General features: G+C 39.3%; 1 protein-coding gene across 6 annotated transcripts in view; it reads right to left on the bottom strand.

The window, feature by feature from the left end:
• The window catches only part of FBXO15 (F-box protein 15), a 76,351-nt gene that overhangs the window by 17,308 nt on the left and 39,629 nt on the right, over positions 1–19,414 (bottom strand). The gene's annotated exons all lie outside the window — the stretch shown is intronic.

The raw sequence follows: 19,414 nt of genomic DNA, 5'->3' as shown, positions 1-19,414 counted from the left end.
ATGTTGTTGGTGTACAGAAATGCTACTGATTTTTGTACATTAATTTTGTATCCTGAAACTTTGGTGAAGTTGTTTATCAGATCAAGTTTTTGGGCAGAGACTATGGGGGTTTTTAGTCATATAATCATTTTGTCTGCAAACAGGGATAGTTTGACTTCCTATCTGGATGCCTTTATGTCTTTGTATTGTCTGATTGCTCTAGACAGGACTTCCAGTACTATGTTGGAGTGGTGAGAGAGGGCATCCTTGTCTTGTTCCAGTTTTCAAGGGGAATGCTTCCAGCTTTTGCCCATTCAGTATAATGTTGGATTTGAAATAGATGGCTCTTATTATTTTGAAGTACGTTCCTTCAATGCCTAGTTTGTTGAAGGTTTTTATCATGAAGTGATGTTGAATTTTATCAAAAGCTTTTCCTTCATCTATTGAGATAATCATGTGGTTTTTGTTTTTAGTTTTATTTGTTATGAGTCACATTTATCGATTTGCATATGTTGAACCAACCTTGCATCCTGGGGATAAAACCTACTTGATCATGGTGGATTAGCTTTTTGATGTGCTGCTGTATTCAGTTTGCTAGTATTGTGTTGAGGATTTTGGCATCTATGTTTATCAAGGATATTGGCCTGCAGTTTTCTTTTTAATTGTGTCTCTGCCAGGTTTTGGTGTCAGGATGACACTGGCCTCACAGAATGACTTAGGGAGGAGTCCCTCCACTTCAATTTTTTGGAATAGTTTCCTTAGGAATAGTACCAGCTCTTCTTTATGCAGCTGGTAGAATTTGGCTGTAAGTCCTTCTGGTCTGGGGATTTCTTTTGGTTGGCAGGCTTTTTATTATTGATTCAATTTTTGAACTCATTACTGATCTGTTCAGGGAGTCAATTTCTTCCTGGTTCAGTCTTGGGAGGGTGTATGAGTCCAAGAATTTATCCATTTCTTCTATATTTTCTAGCTTTATGTGCATAGAGTTGTTCATAATAGTCTCAGGGTTTTTGTATTCCTCTGGGGTCAGTGGTAATGTTCCCTTTGTCATTTCTGATTGTATTTATTTGTATCTTTTCTATTTTTTATAACTCTAGCTAGCAGTCTATCTTAATTTTTTCAAAAAAACAACTCCTGAATTCATTAATATTTAGTACAATTTTTCACGTCTCAATTTCCTTTAGTTCAGCTCTGATTTTGGTTATTTCTTGTCTTCTGCAAACTTTGGGGTTGATTTGCTCTTGGTTTTCTAGTTCCTCTAGTTGTGGTGTTGTATTGTTAATCTGAGATCTTTATAACTTTTTGATGTGTGTGTTTAGTGCTATAAACTTCCTTCATAATGCTGCCTTAGCTTTGTCACAGAGATTTTGATATATCGTATATTTGTTCTTATTAGTTTCAAATAATTTCTTTATTTCTGCCTCAATCATTTCCCAAAAAGTCACTCAGGAACAAGTTGTTCAATTTCCATGTAATTGTATGGTTTTGAGTTATAGTTTCTTAATATTGATTTCTATTTTTATTGTGCTGTGTGGTCCAAGAGCATGGTTGGTATGATTTTGGTTTCCTTTATTTTCATTTGCTGAGGATTGTTTTATGTCTGGTTGTGTGGTTGATTTTGGAGTATGTGCCATGCACAGATGAGAAGAACATATATTCTCCTGTTTGGGGGTGAAGTGTTCTGTACATGGCTATTAGGTCCATTTGGTCAAGTGTCAAGTTCAGGTCCTGAATATCTTTGTTAGTTTTCTGCCTTGATGATCTAATACTGTTAGTGGGGTACTGAAGTCTCCCACTATTATTGTTTGGTTATCTAAGTCTCTTCATAGGTCTCTAAGAACTTGCTGTATGAATCTGGGTGCTCCTGTGTTGGGTGCATCCATATTTAGGACAGTTAGGCCTTCTTGTTGAATTGAGCCCTTTATCATTATGTAATGTCCTTCTTTCTCTATTTTGATTTTTGTTGGTTTAAAGTCTGTTTTGTCTGAAATTGGAATAGTAATCCCTGCTTTTTTCTCTTTTCTGTTTGCTTGGTAGATTTTTGTCGTTCTACATCCCTTGAATCTATGGGTGTCACTGCATGTGAGATGGGTGTCCTGAAGACAGCAAACCATTGGGTCTTGCCTCTCTAAATCCACTTGCCACTCTGTGCCTTTTAATTGTGCCATTTAGCCTGATTATATTCAAGATTTGTGTTAATGTGTCTAGATTTGTTGCTGTCATGTTGTTAGCAGTTACTATGTAGATTTGTTTGTGTGGTTGCTTTACGGTGTCACTGGTCTATGCACTTAGTGTGTTTTTGTAGTGGACAGTAATAGTCTTTCATGTTTACAACTACCTTGAGGACCTCTTGTAAGGCAGGTCTGGTGGCATCAAAATCTCTTAGCATTTGTTTGTCTGAAAAGGATCTTTCTCTTTCACTTATGAAGCTTCATTTGACTGGATATCAAATTCTTAGTTGAAAATTACTTTCTTTAAGAATGCTGACTAAAGGCCCCCATTCTTTTCTGGCTTGTAGGGTTTCTGCTGAAAGGTCCACTGTTAGTTTGATGAAGTTCTCTTTGTAGGTAACATGCCCCTTCCCCCTAGCTGCCTTTAATGTTTTTTTCTTTCATTCTGACCTTGGAGAATCTGACGACTATGTGTCTTGGGGATGGTCTTCTTGTGTAGTGTTTCACAAGTGTTCTCTGCACTTCCTGAATTTGAATGTTGGCCTCTCCAGAGAGATTGAGGGAATTTTCACAGACCTTATCATAAAATCTGTTTTTCAAGTTGTTTGCTTTCTCTTCATGTCTTTCAGGGATGCTGATGCATAGTAGATTTGGTCTCTTTGATCTCATACTTCTTGGAGATTTTTTTCATTCTTCTTCATTGTTTTTTCTTTATTTTTGTCTGACTGAATTCTTCAGTAGAGCTGGTCTTTAAGCTCAGATTCCTTCCTCAAGCTTGATTGATTCTGTTATTACTTGTGATTGTATTCTGAAATTCCCAAAGTGAGTTTTTCAGCTACACCAGCTCAGTTTAGTTCTTAAATGACCATTTCATTTTCCATCTTCTGTATCATTTTATTGTAGTTCTTAGATTTCTTCGATTGGGTTTTGACATTCTTCTGAATGTTGATGGTTTTTGTTCTTATCCATATTCTGAATAATATTTCTGTCATTTTAGTCATTTCATCCTGGTTAAGAACCATTGTGGGGGAACTAGGGTCGTCGTTTGGAGGTAAGAAGACACTCCGGCTTCCTGAGTTGCCAGAGTTCTTGCACGAGTTCCTTCTCATCTGTGTGGGCTGATATTTCTTCAATCTTTGAAGTTGCTGTCCTTTGGATAGGTGTATGTTTTTGCTTTTATCTTTGATGTCCCTGGGGGTTTGATTGTGACATAAGGTAGATTGAGTTGACTGGTTTCATTTCTGGTAGATTTTGTGGGGGCCAACGCTCAGCTCAGCACCCCTAGGCCGCATGTTTTAACTCTGGAAGACTGATCTCAGGACCCCAGCTTTGTTCTTTGACCCCCCCTGAGGATGGAAACCTGCTGTGTGAGAGGAGCCAGTGTTCCCAGAATGCTGGTCACAACACTCTAATGGGTGGTGCCAGATAAAGCATCATGTGGAGGCAGCAGGATCCATGCTTGTTTGCATGGGCAAGCAGCAGCAGCACAGCAGGGTGCATGCTTGTCACCTGAGACACAGGGCTGGTGGACCCAGAGAAGTGGGTGGTGGGGCAGAGAAGGGGGCAGGCTGCTGGGGTCCATACACACATTCACACCCACAGCTGTGTTGGCACAGGGGCAGGGTGCTGGCAGGCGCAGAGCTGGCGACCTCCATGCATGTGTTCATACCAGCAGAAGTGGCAACACAGGGTGGGGGCAGGCCTGCTGTTGTCCATGCACATGTTTGTGCCAGCAATGCACATGGACAACAGGTGGGGGGTGTGCTCATGCCAGCAGCAATAGCATGGTGGAGCGCACATACACCCACATGCTGGAAAGAAAGGTATCGCAAGGTTCACTCACACATGTGTGCCGGCAAAGCAATGAGGGGGGGGCCGCAGACAAGTGCATGCTAGCAAAGTGGCATAGGGTAGTCTGCAATGAGGAATGAATGCATGTGGGCTGGTGTGTGTCAGCTGGTGCGTGTCAGCGAGGGCCACTCTGCTGGAGCTCTCTGATGGTCAGGTGTGGTCTGCCAGTGCAGGAGCTATGATGTGGGTCTAAGCCATGGTTGGGTTTCCAAGGCAGCACTGCAAGCAGGCACAGCCAAGCTGGTGCCCTGGGAGAGGCCAGCAGACAGAAGGGTGCTCAGGTGAGACTGGCCTCAATTCATGGGCAAGATCACCCTGCTCCATTCCGGTCCAGCAGTTCCCCTAAGGCTAGAGTCTCCTAGAGAATCTTGGCAAGCCTTGGGGAGTAGGTGTCCCTGGCCATGCTCCCCTGCAGATGTTCTCACACCAAACCTTCTCAGCCATTCTCACACCAAACATTCTCAGCTCCACACAGGCTAGTGTCCTGCCCCTATCATCCCTCTAAGCAGCTCTCCCTGCCAGATCAAGTGTCTGTGGGTGTCATGAGGTCTCCTGCTGCCAGGATTCCAGAGGCCCATGGAAAGCGTAGGTCACTCCTCGTCTGCTCAACTCACCCCTTCCCCAGGAGTTGTTGGGGGCCAGGAACAACATGTCATGGTGTGCAGTAGCCCCATGCAGGGTCCCCAGCTCCCTTCCCCTGCAGCCCGGCATGTGTATCCTCCCTCCATCCACTCTCAATGCCTTCCTTCCAAAGATCTGCTCAGAGTGCACCAGTCTTCCCTGTCTTCCCCACGTCCCAGTCCCTCGGTGGCGTATGTTCCTCCTGGCTGCATCTAGTCAGCCTAGCTGCAGCAATTTCTTAAGAGAACAATAAGGTTTGCGGTATCAATTGACTCTTCCTTTCATGAAACATTTATCTCTAGTATGTGAAGCTGTTTTATAGCATTTTACCCATAGTAGAACTTCTTTCAAAATTAGAATCAAGCCTCTGAAACCTTGACATTGCTTTATCAACTAAGTTTATGGAATATTCTAAATCTTTTGTTGTCATTTCAACAACGTTCACAGCATCTTCACCCGGAGTAGATTCCATCTCAAGAAAACACTTTCCCTGCTCACTGTAAGAAGCAACTCCTCATCCACTCAAGTTTTATCATAAGATTAAAGCAATTTAGTCACAGCAGGCCCCACTTCTAACTGTAGTTCTCTTGCTATTTCTACCACATCTGCAGTTTCTTCTTCAAGTGAAGTCTTAAACCTCTCAAAGTCATCCATGAGGGTTAGAATCAACTTCTTCCAAACTCTTGTTAATGTTGATATTTTGACCTCCTCCCTTGAATCATGTGTGTTCTTAATGGCATCTAGAATAGCGAATCCTTTCTGAAAGGTTTTCAATTGACTTTGCCCAGATCCATCAAATGAATCACCATCTATGGAAACTATAGACTTATAAAACTATAGACTTGTAAAAAGACTTATAAGACAATAGACTTATAAAATGTATTGCTTAAATAAGACTTAATGGATGAAATTACCCTTTATCTGTGGATTACAGAATGGATGCTGCATTAGCAGGCATGAAAACAACATTAATCTTTTTGTACATCTCCATCAGAGCTCTTGCATGACTAGATGTATTCTCAATAAGCAGTAATACCTTGAAAGAAATTGATATAGTCTAGATATGTACCTCTGCTAAAATCTTACGATGAAATGTAATCTCCAATGTTGCAGGTAGGGCCTGGTGGGAGCTGATTGTATCAGGGGGCAGATTTCTCATGAATGCTTTAGTGCTACCCTCTTGGTACTATTCTCATGATAGTGAGTGAATTCTTGCAAAATCTGGTTTTCTTTAAAGGAGTGGCCTCTCCCCTCCTTTCTCTTGCTCCAGCTTTTGTCATGTGATGTGCATACTCCCCACTTCGCCTTCCACCATGACTGTAAGCTTCCTGAGGCCTCCTTAAAAGCTGATGCCACTCTATATCCTGTACAGCCTATAGAACCTCGAGCCAATAAAATCTCTTTTCTTTATAAATTACCTAATCCTGAGTATTTCTTTATAGCAATGTGAGAACAGACTAATATACAGGAATCTTGCTTTCTGAGAAGTGGGTCTCAATAGTGGACTTATTCAGTAAACCATGCTATAAACAGATATGCTATCATCTAGGCTGTGTTGTCCCATTTATACAGCAGAGACAAAGTAGATTTAGCAGCCTTCTTAAGATCCCTAGGATTTCAGAATGGTAAAAGAGGATTGGCTTGCACTTAAACAGCTGCATTAGCCACGAACAAGAAAGTCAACCTGTCCTTTGAGCCAGGCAGTGACTTCTCTTCTCCAGCTATGAAAGTCCTCGATAGCAGCTCCTTCCCATAGAAGACTGTCTCATCTAAACTGAGAATCCGTTGTTTAGTGGAGCCACCTTCATCAATGTTCTTAACTCGATCTTCCAGAAAACCTGCTGCAACTTCCCCTCAGCACTTGCTGCCGTACCTGGCACTTTTATGCTACGGATATTTCTTGTTTTCTTAAACCTCATAATCCAACCTCTGCTAGCTTCAAACTTTTCTTCTGCAGCTTCCTACCTTTTATCAGCATTCACAGAATAAAAGGGAGTTAGGTCCTTGCTCTGGATTAGGTATTGGCTTAAGGGAATACTGTGGCCAGCTGGATCTTCCACCCAGACAACAGAAACTTTCTTCATATCAGCCATAAGGCTGTTTTGATTTATCATTTGTATGTTCACTGGAGTGGCACTTTAATTTCCTTCAAAACTTTTCCTTTGTATTAATGACTTGGTTGTTTGGTGCAAGAGGCCTAACTTTCAACCTCTCTTGGCTTTTAACATGCCTTCCTCACTAAACTTAATCATTTCTAGCTTTTGATGTAAAGTGAGAGACATGCAACTCTTCCTTTCACTTGAATGGTTAGAGGCCACTGTAGGATTATTAACTGGCCTCATTTCAACATTCTTGTTTCTCAGGGAATAGAAGCGCCTGAGGAGAGGGAGAGGGATGGGTGAACATCCCTGGCCAGTGGAGCAGTCAGAACACATACAACAGTTATCTATCAGGTTTGCCATCTTACATGGGCACTGTCTGAGGTGCCCCAAAACAGTTGCAATAGTAACATCAAAGATCTCTGATTACAAATCACCGGAACAGAGAAAAAGTTTAAAATACTGGGAATTACCAAGATGTGACACAGAAATTCAAAGTGAATACACGTTATTGGAAAACCAGCACCAACAGACGTGCTCCATGCAGAGGTGCCACAAACTTTCAAGTTGTAAAAACTACAGTATCTTAGACTTCCAGATCCAACATGGTAGCATACAAGCAAACTGGATTCACTTCCCTCAACAGAAAACCAAAACAAATGCACAATGCTAAGATTATCACCAGAAATATTCCAGAACTCAAATACGAGAATGAGGCAGTTCCTGAGGCCACAGAGAAGTGAAAGACCCTGAGCAGATGGTAATAGAATTGGATTTCACATCTGTGACACCCCTCCCCCACTCTACCCATAACCAAGGGCGTAGAAAATTTCCCTGCAACTCATGGTATCCACAATGGAAACATGAGATTAAGGTGGACAACCAGCTTCCCCACCATCTTGGGTTCCCTGGCAGGAGACCTGTCCCTACTTTAACCCATGGGAAGTATTGCGAGTGCCTGAAGAGAGAAATATCCTTGAGGACAGGCAAAGTCAAAGTGGGGAGGTGAGACTATCATCCCCAGCCCTGGAAATGCAGCTCAGTAACTCAGCCAAAGGAGATACCAAATCACTGTGGCTGTTCAGTAGCACCACACCACAGGATGGATGTTCCACTGACTCCTGGGCACAAACCCCCAGCCAGCCTTCTCATACTGCCAGGATATACTCTTTGGGGCCTCCTGCATCTGAGACAAGCAGTACTCCAATTAGTTCCTACAGCCAAGGTGAAAATGGGCTTAAGGCACCACCTAGAGCCAAAAAGGAGCCAGCAACCTGGCAGTAAAGAATCGCTAAGCAAATACATCCCATAAAAATAAAAAAAGAAACCAGACAGAGAAGACTGGAATAAATAATCATTCAATGGAAAGATACAGCCATACATCCACAAGAAAGAAGAGCAAACAGGGAACCATAATCTCCCAAAGTTAAAAAAAAAAAAACACAAACAAAAAACCAGTAACTGACCCTAACAAGATGGCGATATGTTACCCTAACAAGAGCTTTCTGACCAAGAATTCAAAATAGCAGTTTTAAGAAAACTCGGTGATCTCCAAGATAACACAGAAAAGCAATTCGGGAAAATAAACATGTCGATAAACTGAGAAAAGCCACAGACCCTCCGAAGGAAGCAGATTACTCCCGCAGGACACAAGACACACTCCAAATACTGTGAGTACCCAAGCTATGGAAGTAGGAAAGGAGAATCACCCACCCCGAAAACACACCCTCATTGGAGAACCTGAAGGTCTAGATCACGGGAGAAGATTCATGGGTCCTTACCTGGAGCTTTGTCAATTTAGAGAGCCGAGTGAAATACGGGGGCAGAGGAAGCAGCGGGAAAAGCCCTGCAGGCTCTCTGGGTCCACAAGGAAGTCATTTCTGTCTTGCCTAGGAAGGATCCTTGGGGAGGGCTGCCAGAGGAACTGGGAAAAGACCAAAAGGAAAAGGAAACCTCCAGCTAAACTTTGTAACAACTCCAACTGAACACAATGTCTCCTGGCCAGAACTTGGGGGAGGGTGTGAATCCCGTGTGCAGACGCCACAGGTGGGGAGGCACGAAAGCCCTCCTTGCTTTCACAGTTGAGAGGCAGGTAGACTGGGGCAAGTTCTCAGCCCTGCACAGCCATTGCCTGGAAACAGACTTGGTGCTATTAGAGGGGTGGAGGGGTGTGGTGTAAGTGAGACCAGCCTTTTAGGTTGCATGGGAGCTGGGTGAGGCCTGTGACTGTTGGCTTTGCCCCACTTCCCTGACAACCTGCATGACACAGCAGAGGCAGCCATAATCTTCCTGGGTACATAGCTCCATTGATGTGGGAACCACATCTCCATCCCCCACAGCAGCCACAGCAAGACCCACCTAAGGAGAGTCTGAGCTCAGACATGCCTAGCCCTGTCTCCACCTGATGGTCCTTCCCTACCCACCCTGGTAGGTGAAGACAAAGGGCATATACTCTTGGGAGTTCTAGGGCCCCACCTACCACCTGATCCTCCCTGTACTACCACAGCTGATGCTCTCTTAAAAACACAACCTCCTGGCAGGAGGCCAACCAGCACAAAAATAGTGCAATACACAAAATTACAACTAAGAACCCTTGCAGAGTCCACTTCACTCCCTTGCCACCTCCACTGGAACAGGAGCTGGTATCCACAGCTGAGAGACCTGCAGACAGTTCACATCACAGGACTCTGTGCAGACAGCCCCCCTGTCCCGTGAGTAGCAGCCCAGAGCAGGTAGGCCTGCTGGGTGGCTAGATCCAGAAGAGAGATAACAATCACTACAGCTTGGCCCTCAGGAAGCCACATCCCTAGGAAAATTGGGAGAGTACAATAAACACCCCATGGGACAAAAGACCTGAAGAGCAGCCTTGAACCCTAGACCTTCCTTCTAACGTAGCCTACCCAAATGAGAAAGAACCAGAAAAACAATCCTGGAAATATGACAAAACAAGGCTAATATCCCCCAAAAAATCACACTAGCTCACCAGCAATAAATCCAAACCAAGATGAAATCCTTGATTTGCCTGAAAAAGAATGCAAAAGGTCAGTTGTTAAGCTAATCAAGGAGGCACCAGAGAAAGGTAAAGCCCAATTTAAGGAAACCGAAAAAAGATACAAGAAATGAGGAGAGAAATCTTCAGTGAAATTGAGAGCATAAATAAAAAACAATCAAAACTTCAGGAAGTAATGAGTGCACTTAGAGAAATGCAAAATGCTCAGGAAAGCCTCAGCAATAGAATTGAACATGGCAGAAGAAAGAACTTCAGAGCTCGAAGACAAGGTTTTTGAATTAACCCAATCTAACAAAGACACAGAAAAAAGAATAAGAAAAAATGAACAAAGCCTCCAAGAAGTTTGAAGTTATGTTAAATGAACAAACCTAAGAATAATTGGCATTTCTGGGGAAGAAGAGAAATCTAAAAGTTTGGAAAACATATTTGGGGGAATAATCGGGAAACTTCATGGGCTTTGCTAGAGACCTAGACATCCAAATATAAGAAGCTCAAAGAACACCTGGGAAACTCATCGCAAAAAGATCATCATCTAGGCACATTGCCATCAGGTTATCTAAAGTTAAGAAAAAGTAGGCCAGGCACGGTGGCTCACACTTGTAATCCCAGCACTTTGGGAGGCCGAGGCGGGCAGATCAATTGAGGCCAGGAGTTCAAGACTAGCTTGGCCAACATAGCAGAACCCATCTATACTAAAAATACAAAAATTAGCTGGGTGTGGTGGCACATGCCTTTAGTCCCAGCTATTCAGGATGCTGAGGCAGGAGAATCACTTGAACCCAGGAGGTGAAGGTTGCACAAGATTACGCCACTGCACTCCAGTATGGGCAAAGAGCGAGACTTCATCTCAAAGAAAAAAAAAAAAAAGTTAAGACAAAGGAAAGAATCTTAAGAGCTGTGAGGCAAAAGCACCAGGAAACCTATAAAAACCTATCAGATTAACAGCAGATTTCTCAGCAGAAACCCTACAAGCTAGAAGGGATTGGGGCCCTATGTTAAGCCTCCTTAAACAAAACAACTATCAGCCAAACATTTTGTATCCAGCAAAACTAAGCTTCATAAATGAAAGAAAGATACAGTCTTCTTCAGATAAATAAACGCTGAGAGAGTTTGCTACTATCAAGCCAGCACTAGAAGAACTGCCAAAAGGAGTGCTAAATCTTGAAACAAATCCTGGAAACATATCAAAACAAAACCTCTAAAAGCATAAATCTCACAGGACCTATAAAACAAAAATATAATTTTTAAAAAAGGTATACAAGCAACAAATAGCACAATGAATGGAATAGTACCTTAAGTCCCAATACTAACATTGAATGTGGCCTAAATGCTCCACTTAAAAGATACAGAATGGCAGAATGGATAATTCACCAACCAACTATTTGCTGCTTTCAAGAAACTCACCTAACACATTAAGGACTCACATAAACTTAAGGTAAAGGGGTGGGAAAATATATTCCATGCAAATGGACACCAACAGCGAGCAAGAGTAGCCATTCTTTTTTTTTTTTTTTTTTTGAGACGGAGTCTCGCTGTGTCTCCCAGGCTGGAGTGCAGTGGCGTTATCTCGGCTCACTGCAAGCTCCGCCTCCCGGGTTCACGCCATTCTCCCGCCTCAGCCTCCCAAGTAGCTGAGACTACAGGCGCCCGCCACCACGCCCGGCTAATTTTTTGTATTTTTAGTAGAGATGGGGTTTCACCATGTTAGCCAGGATAGTCTCGATCTCCTGACCTCGTGATCCACCCGCCTCGGCCTCCCAAAGTGCTGGGATTACAGGCTTGAGCCACCGCGCCCGGCCAAGAGTAGCCATTCTTATATCATACAAAACAAACTTTACAGCAACAGCAGTTTAAAAAGACACGGGGGGACATTATGTAATGATAAAAGGCTTTGTCCAACAGGAAAATATCACAGCCCTAAATATATATGCACCTAACACTGGAGCTCCCAAATTTATAAAACAATTACTACTAGATGTAAGAAATGAGATACACAGCAATACAGTAACAGTGGGAAACTTCAATACTCCACTGACAGCTCCAGACAGGTCATCAAGACAGAAAGTCAACAAAGAAACAATGGATTTAAACTATACCCTGGAACAAATGGACATAACAGATATTTACAGAACATTCTACCCAACAACCACAGAATATACATTCTATTCATCAGTGCATGGAACTTTCTCCAAGATAGGCCACATGATAGGCCACAAAACAAGTCTCAACGAATTTAAGAAAACTGCAATTATATGAAGTACTCTCTCAGACTACAGTGGAATAAAACTGGAAATCAACTCCAAAAGGAACCTTCAAAACCACACAAATACATGGAAATTAAATAACCTGCTCCTCAGTGAGCACTGGGTCAACAATAAAATCAAGACGGAAATATAAAAATTATCTGAGCTGAATGACAAAATGAGACAACCTATCAAACCTCTAGGACACAGCAAAAGTGGTGGTAAGAAGAAAGTTCACAGCCCTAAATCCCTACATCAAAAAGTCTGAAAAAGCACAAATAGACAATCTAAGGTCATACCTCAAGGAACTAGAGAAACAAGAACAAACCAAACTCAAACCCAGCAGAATAAAGGAAATAACCAAGATCAGAACAGAACTAAATGAAATTGAACAAAAAAAAAAAAATACAAAAGAACAAAATGGTGGTTCTTTGAAAAAATAAATAAAATTGATAGGCCATTAGCAAGATTAATCAAGAAAAGAAGAGAGAAAATCCAAATAAGCACAATTAGAAATGAAATTGGAGATATTACAACTGACACCACAGAAATAGAAAAGATCATTCAAGGCTACTATGAACACCTTTATGCACATAAACTAGAAAACCTAGGGGAGATGGATAAATTCCTGGAAATATACAACCCTGCTAGCTTAAATAAGGAAGAATTAGAGACCTTGAACAGACCAGTAACAAGCAGTGAGACGGAAATGGTAACATAAAAATTACCACCAACAAAAAAGTCCAGGGCCAGATGGATTCACAGCTGAATTCTACCAGACATTCAAAGAATTGGTACCAATCCTATTGACACTATTCCACAAGATAGAGAAAGAAAGAATCCTCCCCACACCATTCTATGAAGCCAGTATCACCCTCATACTAAAACCAGCATAGGACATAACCAAAAAAGAAAACTAAAGGCCAATATCCCTGATGAATACAAATGCAAAAATCCTGAACAAAATACTAACTGAATCCAACAACATATCAAAAAGATAATCCACCACAATCAAGTGGGTTTCATACCAGGGATGCAAGGATGGTTTTACATGATGCAAGTCAATAAATGTGATACACCACATAAACAGAATTACAAACAAAAATCACATGATCATCTCAATAGATGCTGTAAAAGCATCTGACAAGATGTAGCATCGCTTTATGATTAGAGCTCTAAGCAAAATCAGCATACAAGGGACATACCTCAACGCAATAAAAATCTACAAGGAAAACTACAAAACACTGCTGAAAGAAATCATATATGACACAAACAAGTGAAAACACATCTCATGCTCATGGATGGGTAGAATCAATATTGTGAAAATGACCATATTGCCAAAAGCAATCTACAAATTCAATACAATTCCCATCAAAATACCACTGTAATTCTTCACATAACTAGAAAAAACAATCCTAAAATTCATATGGAAACAAAAAAGAGCCCACATAGCCAAAGCAAGACTAAGTAAAAAGAACAAATCTGGTGACAACACAGTAACCTGATTTCAAACTATACTATAAGGCTATAGTCACCAAAACAGCATGGTACTGGTATAAAAATAGACACATAGACCAATGGAACAGAATAGAGAATCCAGAAACAAACCCAAATACTTACAGCCAATCGATCTTGAACAAAGCAAACAAAAACATACAGTGGGGAAAGGACACCCTATTCAACAAATGTGCTGGGATAATTGGCAAGTCATATAGGAGAATGAAACTGGATCATCATCTCCTGCCTTATACAAAAATCAACTCAAGATGAATCAAAGAATTAAACCTAAGGCCTGAAACTATAAAAATTCTAGAAGATAACATTGGAAAAACCCTTCTAGATATTGGCTTAGGCAAGGATTTCATGACCAAGAACCCAAAAGGAAATGCAAAACACAAAGATAAATAGCTGGGACTTAATTAAACTAAAGAGCTTTTTCATGGCAAAAGAACAGTTAGTAAACCGACAAACTAGAGTGGGAGAAAATCTTCACCATCTATACATGTGACAAAGGACTAACATCCAGAATCTACAAAAAATCAAACAAATTAGCAAGGAAAAAAATCCCATCAAAAAGTTGGCTAAGAATATGAATAGACAATTCTCAAAAGAAGATATACACATGGCCAACAAACACAAAAAAATGTTCAGCATCACTAATGATCAGGGTAGTGCAAATCAAAACCACAATGCGATAACACCTTACTCCTGCAAGAATGGCCATAACCAAAAAATCAAAACGTAACAGATGTTGGCATGGATGTGGCACAAAGGAAACATTTCTATACTGCTAAAGGGAATGTAAACTAGTACAACCACTATGGAAAGTAGTGTGGAGATTCCTTAAAGAACTGAAAGTAGAACTACCATTTGATCCAGCAATTCCACTACTGGGTATCTACCCAGAGGAAAATAAGTCATTATACAAAAAAGATACTTGTTCATGCATTTTTATAGCAGCACAGTTCACAACTGCAAAAATGTGGAACTCGTCCAAATGCCCATCAATCAACAAATGGATACAGAAACTGTGGGGTATATGTAAACAATGGAATACTACTCAGCATAAAAAGGGATGAATTAATGGCATGTGCAGCAACCTGGATGGGATTGGAGACTATTATTCTAAGTGAAGTAACTCACGAATGGAAAATCAAACATCGTATTTTTCACTCATAAGTGGGAACTAAGTTATGAGGATGCAAAGCTGTAATGACACAATGAACTTTGGGGACTCAAGGGGAAAGGGTGGGAAGGCGATGAGGGATAAAAGACTACAAATTGGGTTCATTGTATACTGCTCAGGAGATGGGTGCACCAAAATTTCACAAATCACCACTAAATAACTTATGTAACCAGATACCACCTGTTCCCCAAAAAACCTGTGGAAATACAAAATAAATCTAAAGAAAAGCAATTCAGAAATTTATCAGAGAAATTTAGCAAACAGATTGAAATAACTGTAAAAAGTCAAACAGAAATCTTGGAACTAATGAATACATTTGCTGAACTGAAAAATTCATAGGAGGCTCTCAAAAACAGAATGGATCAAGCAAAGGAAAGTATCAGTGAGGTAGAAGGCAGGCTATTTGAAAATACCTATTCAGAGGAAAAAAGAAAAAAGAATGAAAAAGGAATGAAGACTGACTATAAGATATAGAAAATTACCTCAAAAGGCCAGATCTAATAATTATTGGTGTTAGATTCAAAGTTGAGCAAGAACAAGTAGTAGAAAACTTACTCAAATAAAAACAGAAAACTTTCCAAAACTTGAGAAAGATATATCCAGGTACAAGAATACTAGACAACACCAAACAGATTTGATTCAAATAAGACTACTCCAGGACGTATAATAATCAAATACTCAAAGGCCAAGCACAAAGACAGGATCCTAAAAGCAGCAAGAGAAAAGAAGCAAATAACATAAAAGAGCACAAATTCATCTGGCAATAGATTTCTCAATAGAAACCACATGGGCCAGGAGGGAGTGAAATGACACTTTCAAAGTGCTGGAAGAAAAAGAAAACTGCCATCCAAGAATACTGTATCTGGAAAATCTGTCTTTCAAATATGAAGGAGAGATAAAGTATCTTCCAGACAAACAAAAGCTGAAAGAATTCACCAACACCAGACCTATCTTAAAAGAAATGCTAAAAGAAGTTCTTCAGTCTGGAAGAAATAAATACTAATATGTGAAAAAAAAACACTGGGAGATAGAAAACCTACTGGTAAAATTAAGCACACAAACTCAGAATATTCTAAAACTGTAACTGTGGTATGCAATCCATTCATAACTCTACTATGAAGCCCAAAAGACAAATCTATCAGCAATAATAGCTACAGCAACGTGTTAGGAGATAGGTAACCTAAAAACATGTAAACTGAGACAACTAAAGGTCAAAACATAAGGTGGGGAGTGGTAATTAAAGTATGTAATTTTTTTCTCATTTCTTTATTTGTGTCTATTCTTTAGTTTGTGTTCTAGGTTTTCATCTCTTTAAAATAACTCGTTATATCTATAAGATGTTTTTATAAGCCTCATGGTACAAGAATGAAAAAACCTATTAATAGACTAAAAATAAAAAGCAACAAATTAAAATATTCTACCAGATAATATAACAATAAAAAAAGACAGGAAGAAAAGGATAGAAGGGTTACAAAACAACCAGAAAACAAGCAACAAAGTGGCAGTAGTAAATGTTTCCTTATCAGTAACAACACTGAATGTAAATTGACTCAACTCTCCAATTAAAAAGCAGAGTGGCTGAATGGATAAAGAAACAGAACCTAACTATATGCTGCCTACAGGAGACCCACTTCGCCTATGAAGACACACATCCACTGAAATAAAAGGGTTAAAAAAAGATATTCCATACAATTGCAAACCAAAAAAGAAAAAGTGTAGCTGTACTTCTACCAGGTAAAATAAACTACAAATCAAGATAAAATAGACTGTAATAATGGAGAAAGAAGGTCACTAAATAATGATAAAGGGGTCAATCTGGCAAAAGGATATAACAATTATAAATACCTGTGCAACCAACAGCAGAGCTTCCAATTATATAAATCAAATATTAATAGATCTAAGGGAAGGGACAGGATATAATACAATAATAGTAGGGGTGCTTTAACATGTCTGCACCAAACCATGTCTACTGCAGCACTATTCACAATAACCAAAATATGGAATTAATCTAAGTGTAAATCTATGGATGAATGAATAAAGAAAATGTGAAATATATACAAAATGAAATATAATTCAGCCACTAAGAAGAATGCAATCCTGCCATCTGCAGCAACATAGATGAAACTGGAGGTAATTATATTAAGTAAAATAATCTAAGAACAGGAAAACAAATATTGCATGTTCTCACTTTTATGTGGGAGCTTAAAATGTGTATCTCATGAAGACAGAGAGTAGATTAGTCATTACTGGAGGTAAGGAAGGACAGAGATGAGGAGAAGTTAATGAGTACAAATATATAGTTTGAGAGAAGAGATAAAACCTAGTGTTAGGCCAGTAGAGTGACTACAGTTTATGATTGTCTATTATATATTTCAAAATAGTTAGAATTAAAGAATTCAAATGTTTCTAACATAAAAACCCTTAAAATGGTGAACATCACAAGTATATTATTTGATCTGCAAAAGTTATATAAATATATTATCACATGTATCCTGAAAATATGTACATCTATTAGGCATCAATTTTAAAAAATTATTTCCCAAAAGACTTTTTTTTTTTTTTTGAGACAGAGTCTCACCCTGTCACCCAGGTTGGAGTGCAGTGGTGTGATCGTGGCTCACTGCAATCTCAGCCTCCTGGGTTCAAGTGATTTTCCTGCCTCAGCCTCCTGAGTAGCTGGGATTACAGGCACATGCCACCATACCCAGTTCATATTTTTTTTTTTTTGTATTTTTAGGAGAGGTGGGGTTTCACCATGTTGGTCAGTCTCAAACTCTTGACCTCATGATCTGCCCACCTCAGCCTCCCAAAGTGCTGGGATTACAGGCATGAGCCACTGTGCCTGGCCCTCAAAAGATTTTTAAATGCAGTATGTATGAGCATAATAAAACAAAACACAAAAAAGCAAGGTATGTCTGTAGTTGGAGGGATAGATGAAAATTCCAAATAAAAATATATCAATCCATTCCAAATAAATATACAGATTTCATATGAATCTGCTCAAAATACAAAGAAGACATTTTAAAATCTGGCCAGGTGAATATTAAAAATATCTAAAAGCATAAATGGATAAAAATAATCAAGAAATCTTTGACAAAGTTCACTAGTAAAAAATTTTATAATGGGCTAGGGAACATATTTTCACAACAAATTGAACAAGGAAAGCTTGAAGTATCTTCTTGCCCGGTAGAGATAAAAGAAGGTGTACTTACTCTTAACAGACAAGAATAATCCTAACAGGTAAGGGTACAGGAATCTGTAAGCTATGTGTAATTTTTATGTTAATCAAAAGGAAGCATAGGTTGAAAAAGGAGAAATACTCAATCTAAAGAAAATATAGTTGAATATTTGCCTTTTATTCAAGAGCAGAACTTACCGTATCTACAAAAATTTGAAAGATGCAACATTAATTATTGACATGCAATTAAAAACCTCTGAGATTCAAAACAATATGTACAAAATTAGAAAGCAAAAGACAAAATGGGAAAAGATTTTCAACAAATGTAATGCATATGAATCTTATAAACATTTAAAACAATGGAACCAATTGAATATGAATAATGAATATTCAATTAGAAAAGAAATATGATAATGAACAACAATAACAGCACCAAGCACATTTGAAGCATTCTTTAGTACCTCATAAGGGAGATACTAATGTTTTCCTTATTTTGTGAGCAAGGACACTGTGGTAATTGATTAAGGTTACACACATAGTAAGAGGTGGTACTAAAGTCAGATCCTAAGAAGAAGCCCCTTAAACAGCCTGCAATATGGTTGCTATAAAAACCATAAACCTCTGTGATAGTCAATTTTTAAAATAGTCAACCTAACATTCAGGCAATGCAAATTTAAAACAATCAGATGTCCTTTTCACCTCTCAAATCAATAGATATTTTTCAAAATAATGGTCATGATAACAGTGCTATAATCATGAAAAGTGGATACTAAATGTACAGCATTAGGAGAATGGGTCAGTAAATCATAAAAAAGCCAAACAATGGAATATTATACAATTTTTCAAAATCAAGTTTTCAAGAACTATTTAGTGGCATTTGAAAAACACTCACAATGTAATTTAAAAGGAAAAAGAATGTAATATTGTTCATATAATGTTCTCTAAGGATATAAAGAGAGCTATATATTTGAAAATGAACCAAAACATAAACAATAGTTGTCCTTGAATGATTTTTATTTGCTTCTTTATAAATTCTATATATTCTGAATTTTCAAATCTCATAATCAAAAAGATAATTGTTTTTTGTTTTATTTTACTTTTGATTGACAATAATTAAACATATTTATGGGGTACACAGTGATATTCTATAAAAAAAAAAAACAAGAAATTCTATCATTTATAATAATATGGATGAATCCAGAAGACATTATGTTCAGTGAAATAACCAAAGAACAGAGAAACAAATACTGCATGATCCCACTTATATGTGGAATTTCAAAAGCTGAAGTCAAAGAAGACATTAGTTTTTTTTTTATTATTATACTTTAAGTTCTAGGGTACATGTGCACAATGTGCAGGTTTGTTACATATGTATACATGTGCCATGTTGGTGTGCTGCACCCATTAACTCGTCATTTACATTAGGTATATCTCCTAATGCTACCCCTCCCCCCTCCCCCTACCCCATGACAGGCCCCAGTGTGTCATGCTCCCCTTCCTGTGTCCAAGTGTTCTCATCGTTCAATTCCCACCTATGAGTGAGAACATGCTGTATTTGGTTTTTTTGTCCTTGCAA

Source organism: Macaca fascicularis, chromosome 18 (assembly GCF_037993035.2).
Source record: "Macaca fascicularis isolate 582-1 chromosome 18, T2T-MFA8v1.1".
Classification (NCBI taxonomy): Eukaryota; Metazoa; Chordata; class Mammalia; order Primates; family Cercopithecidae; genus Macaca; species Macaca fascicularis.
The sequence above is the reverse complement of the archived record's forward strand: the minus strand, read 5'-3'. Positions and strand labels throughout refer to the sequence as shown.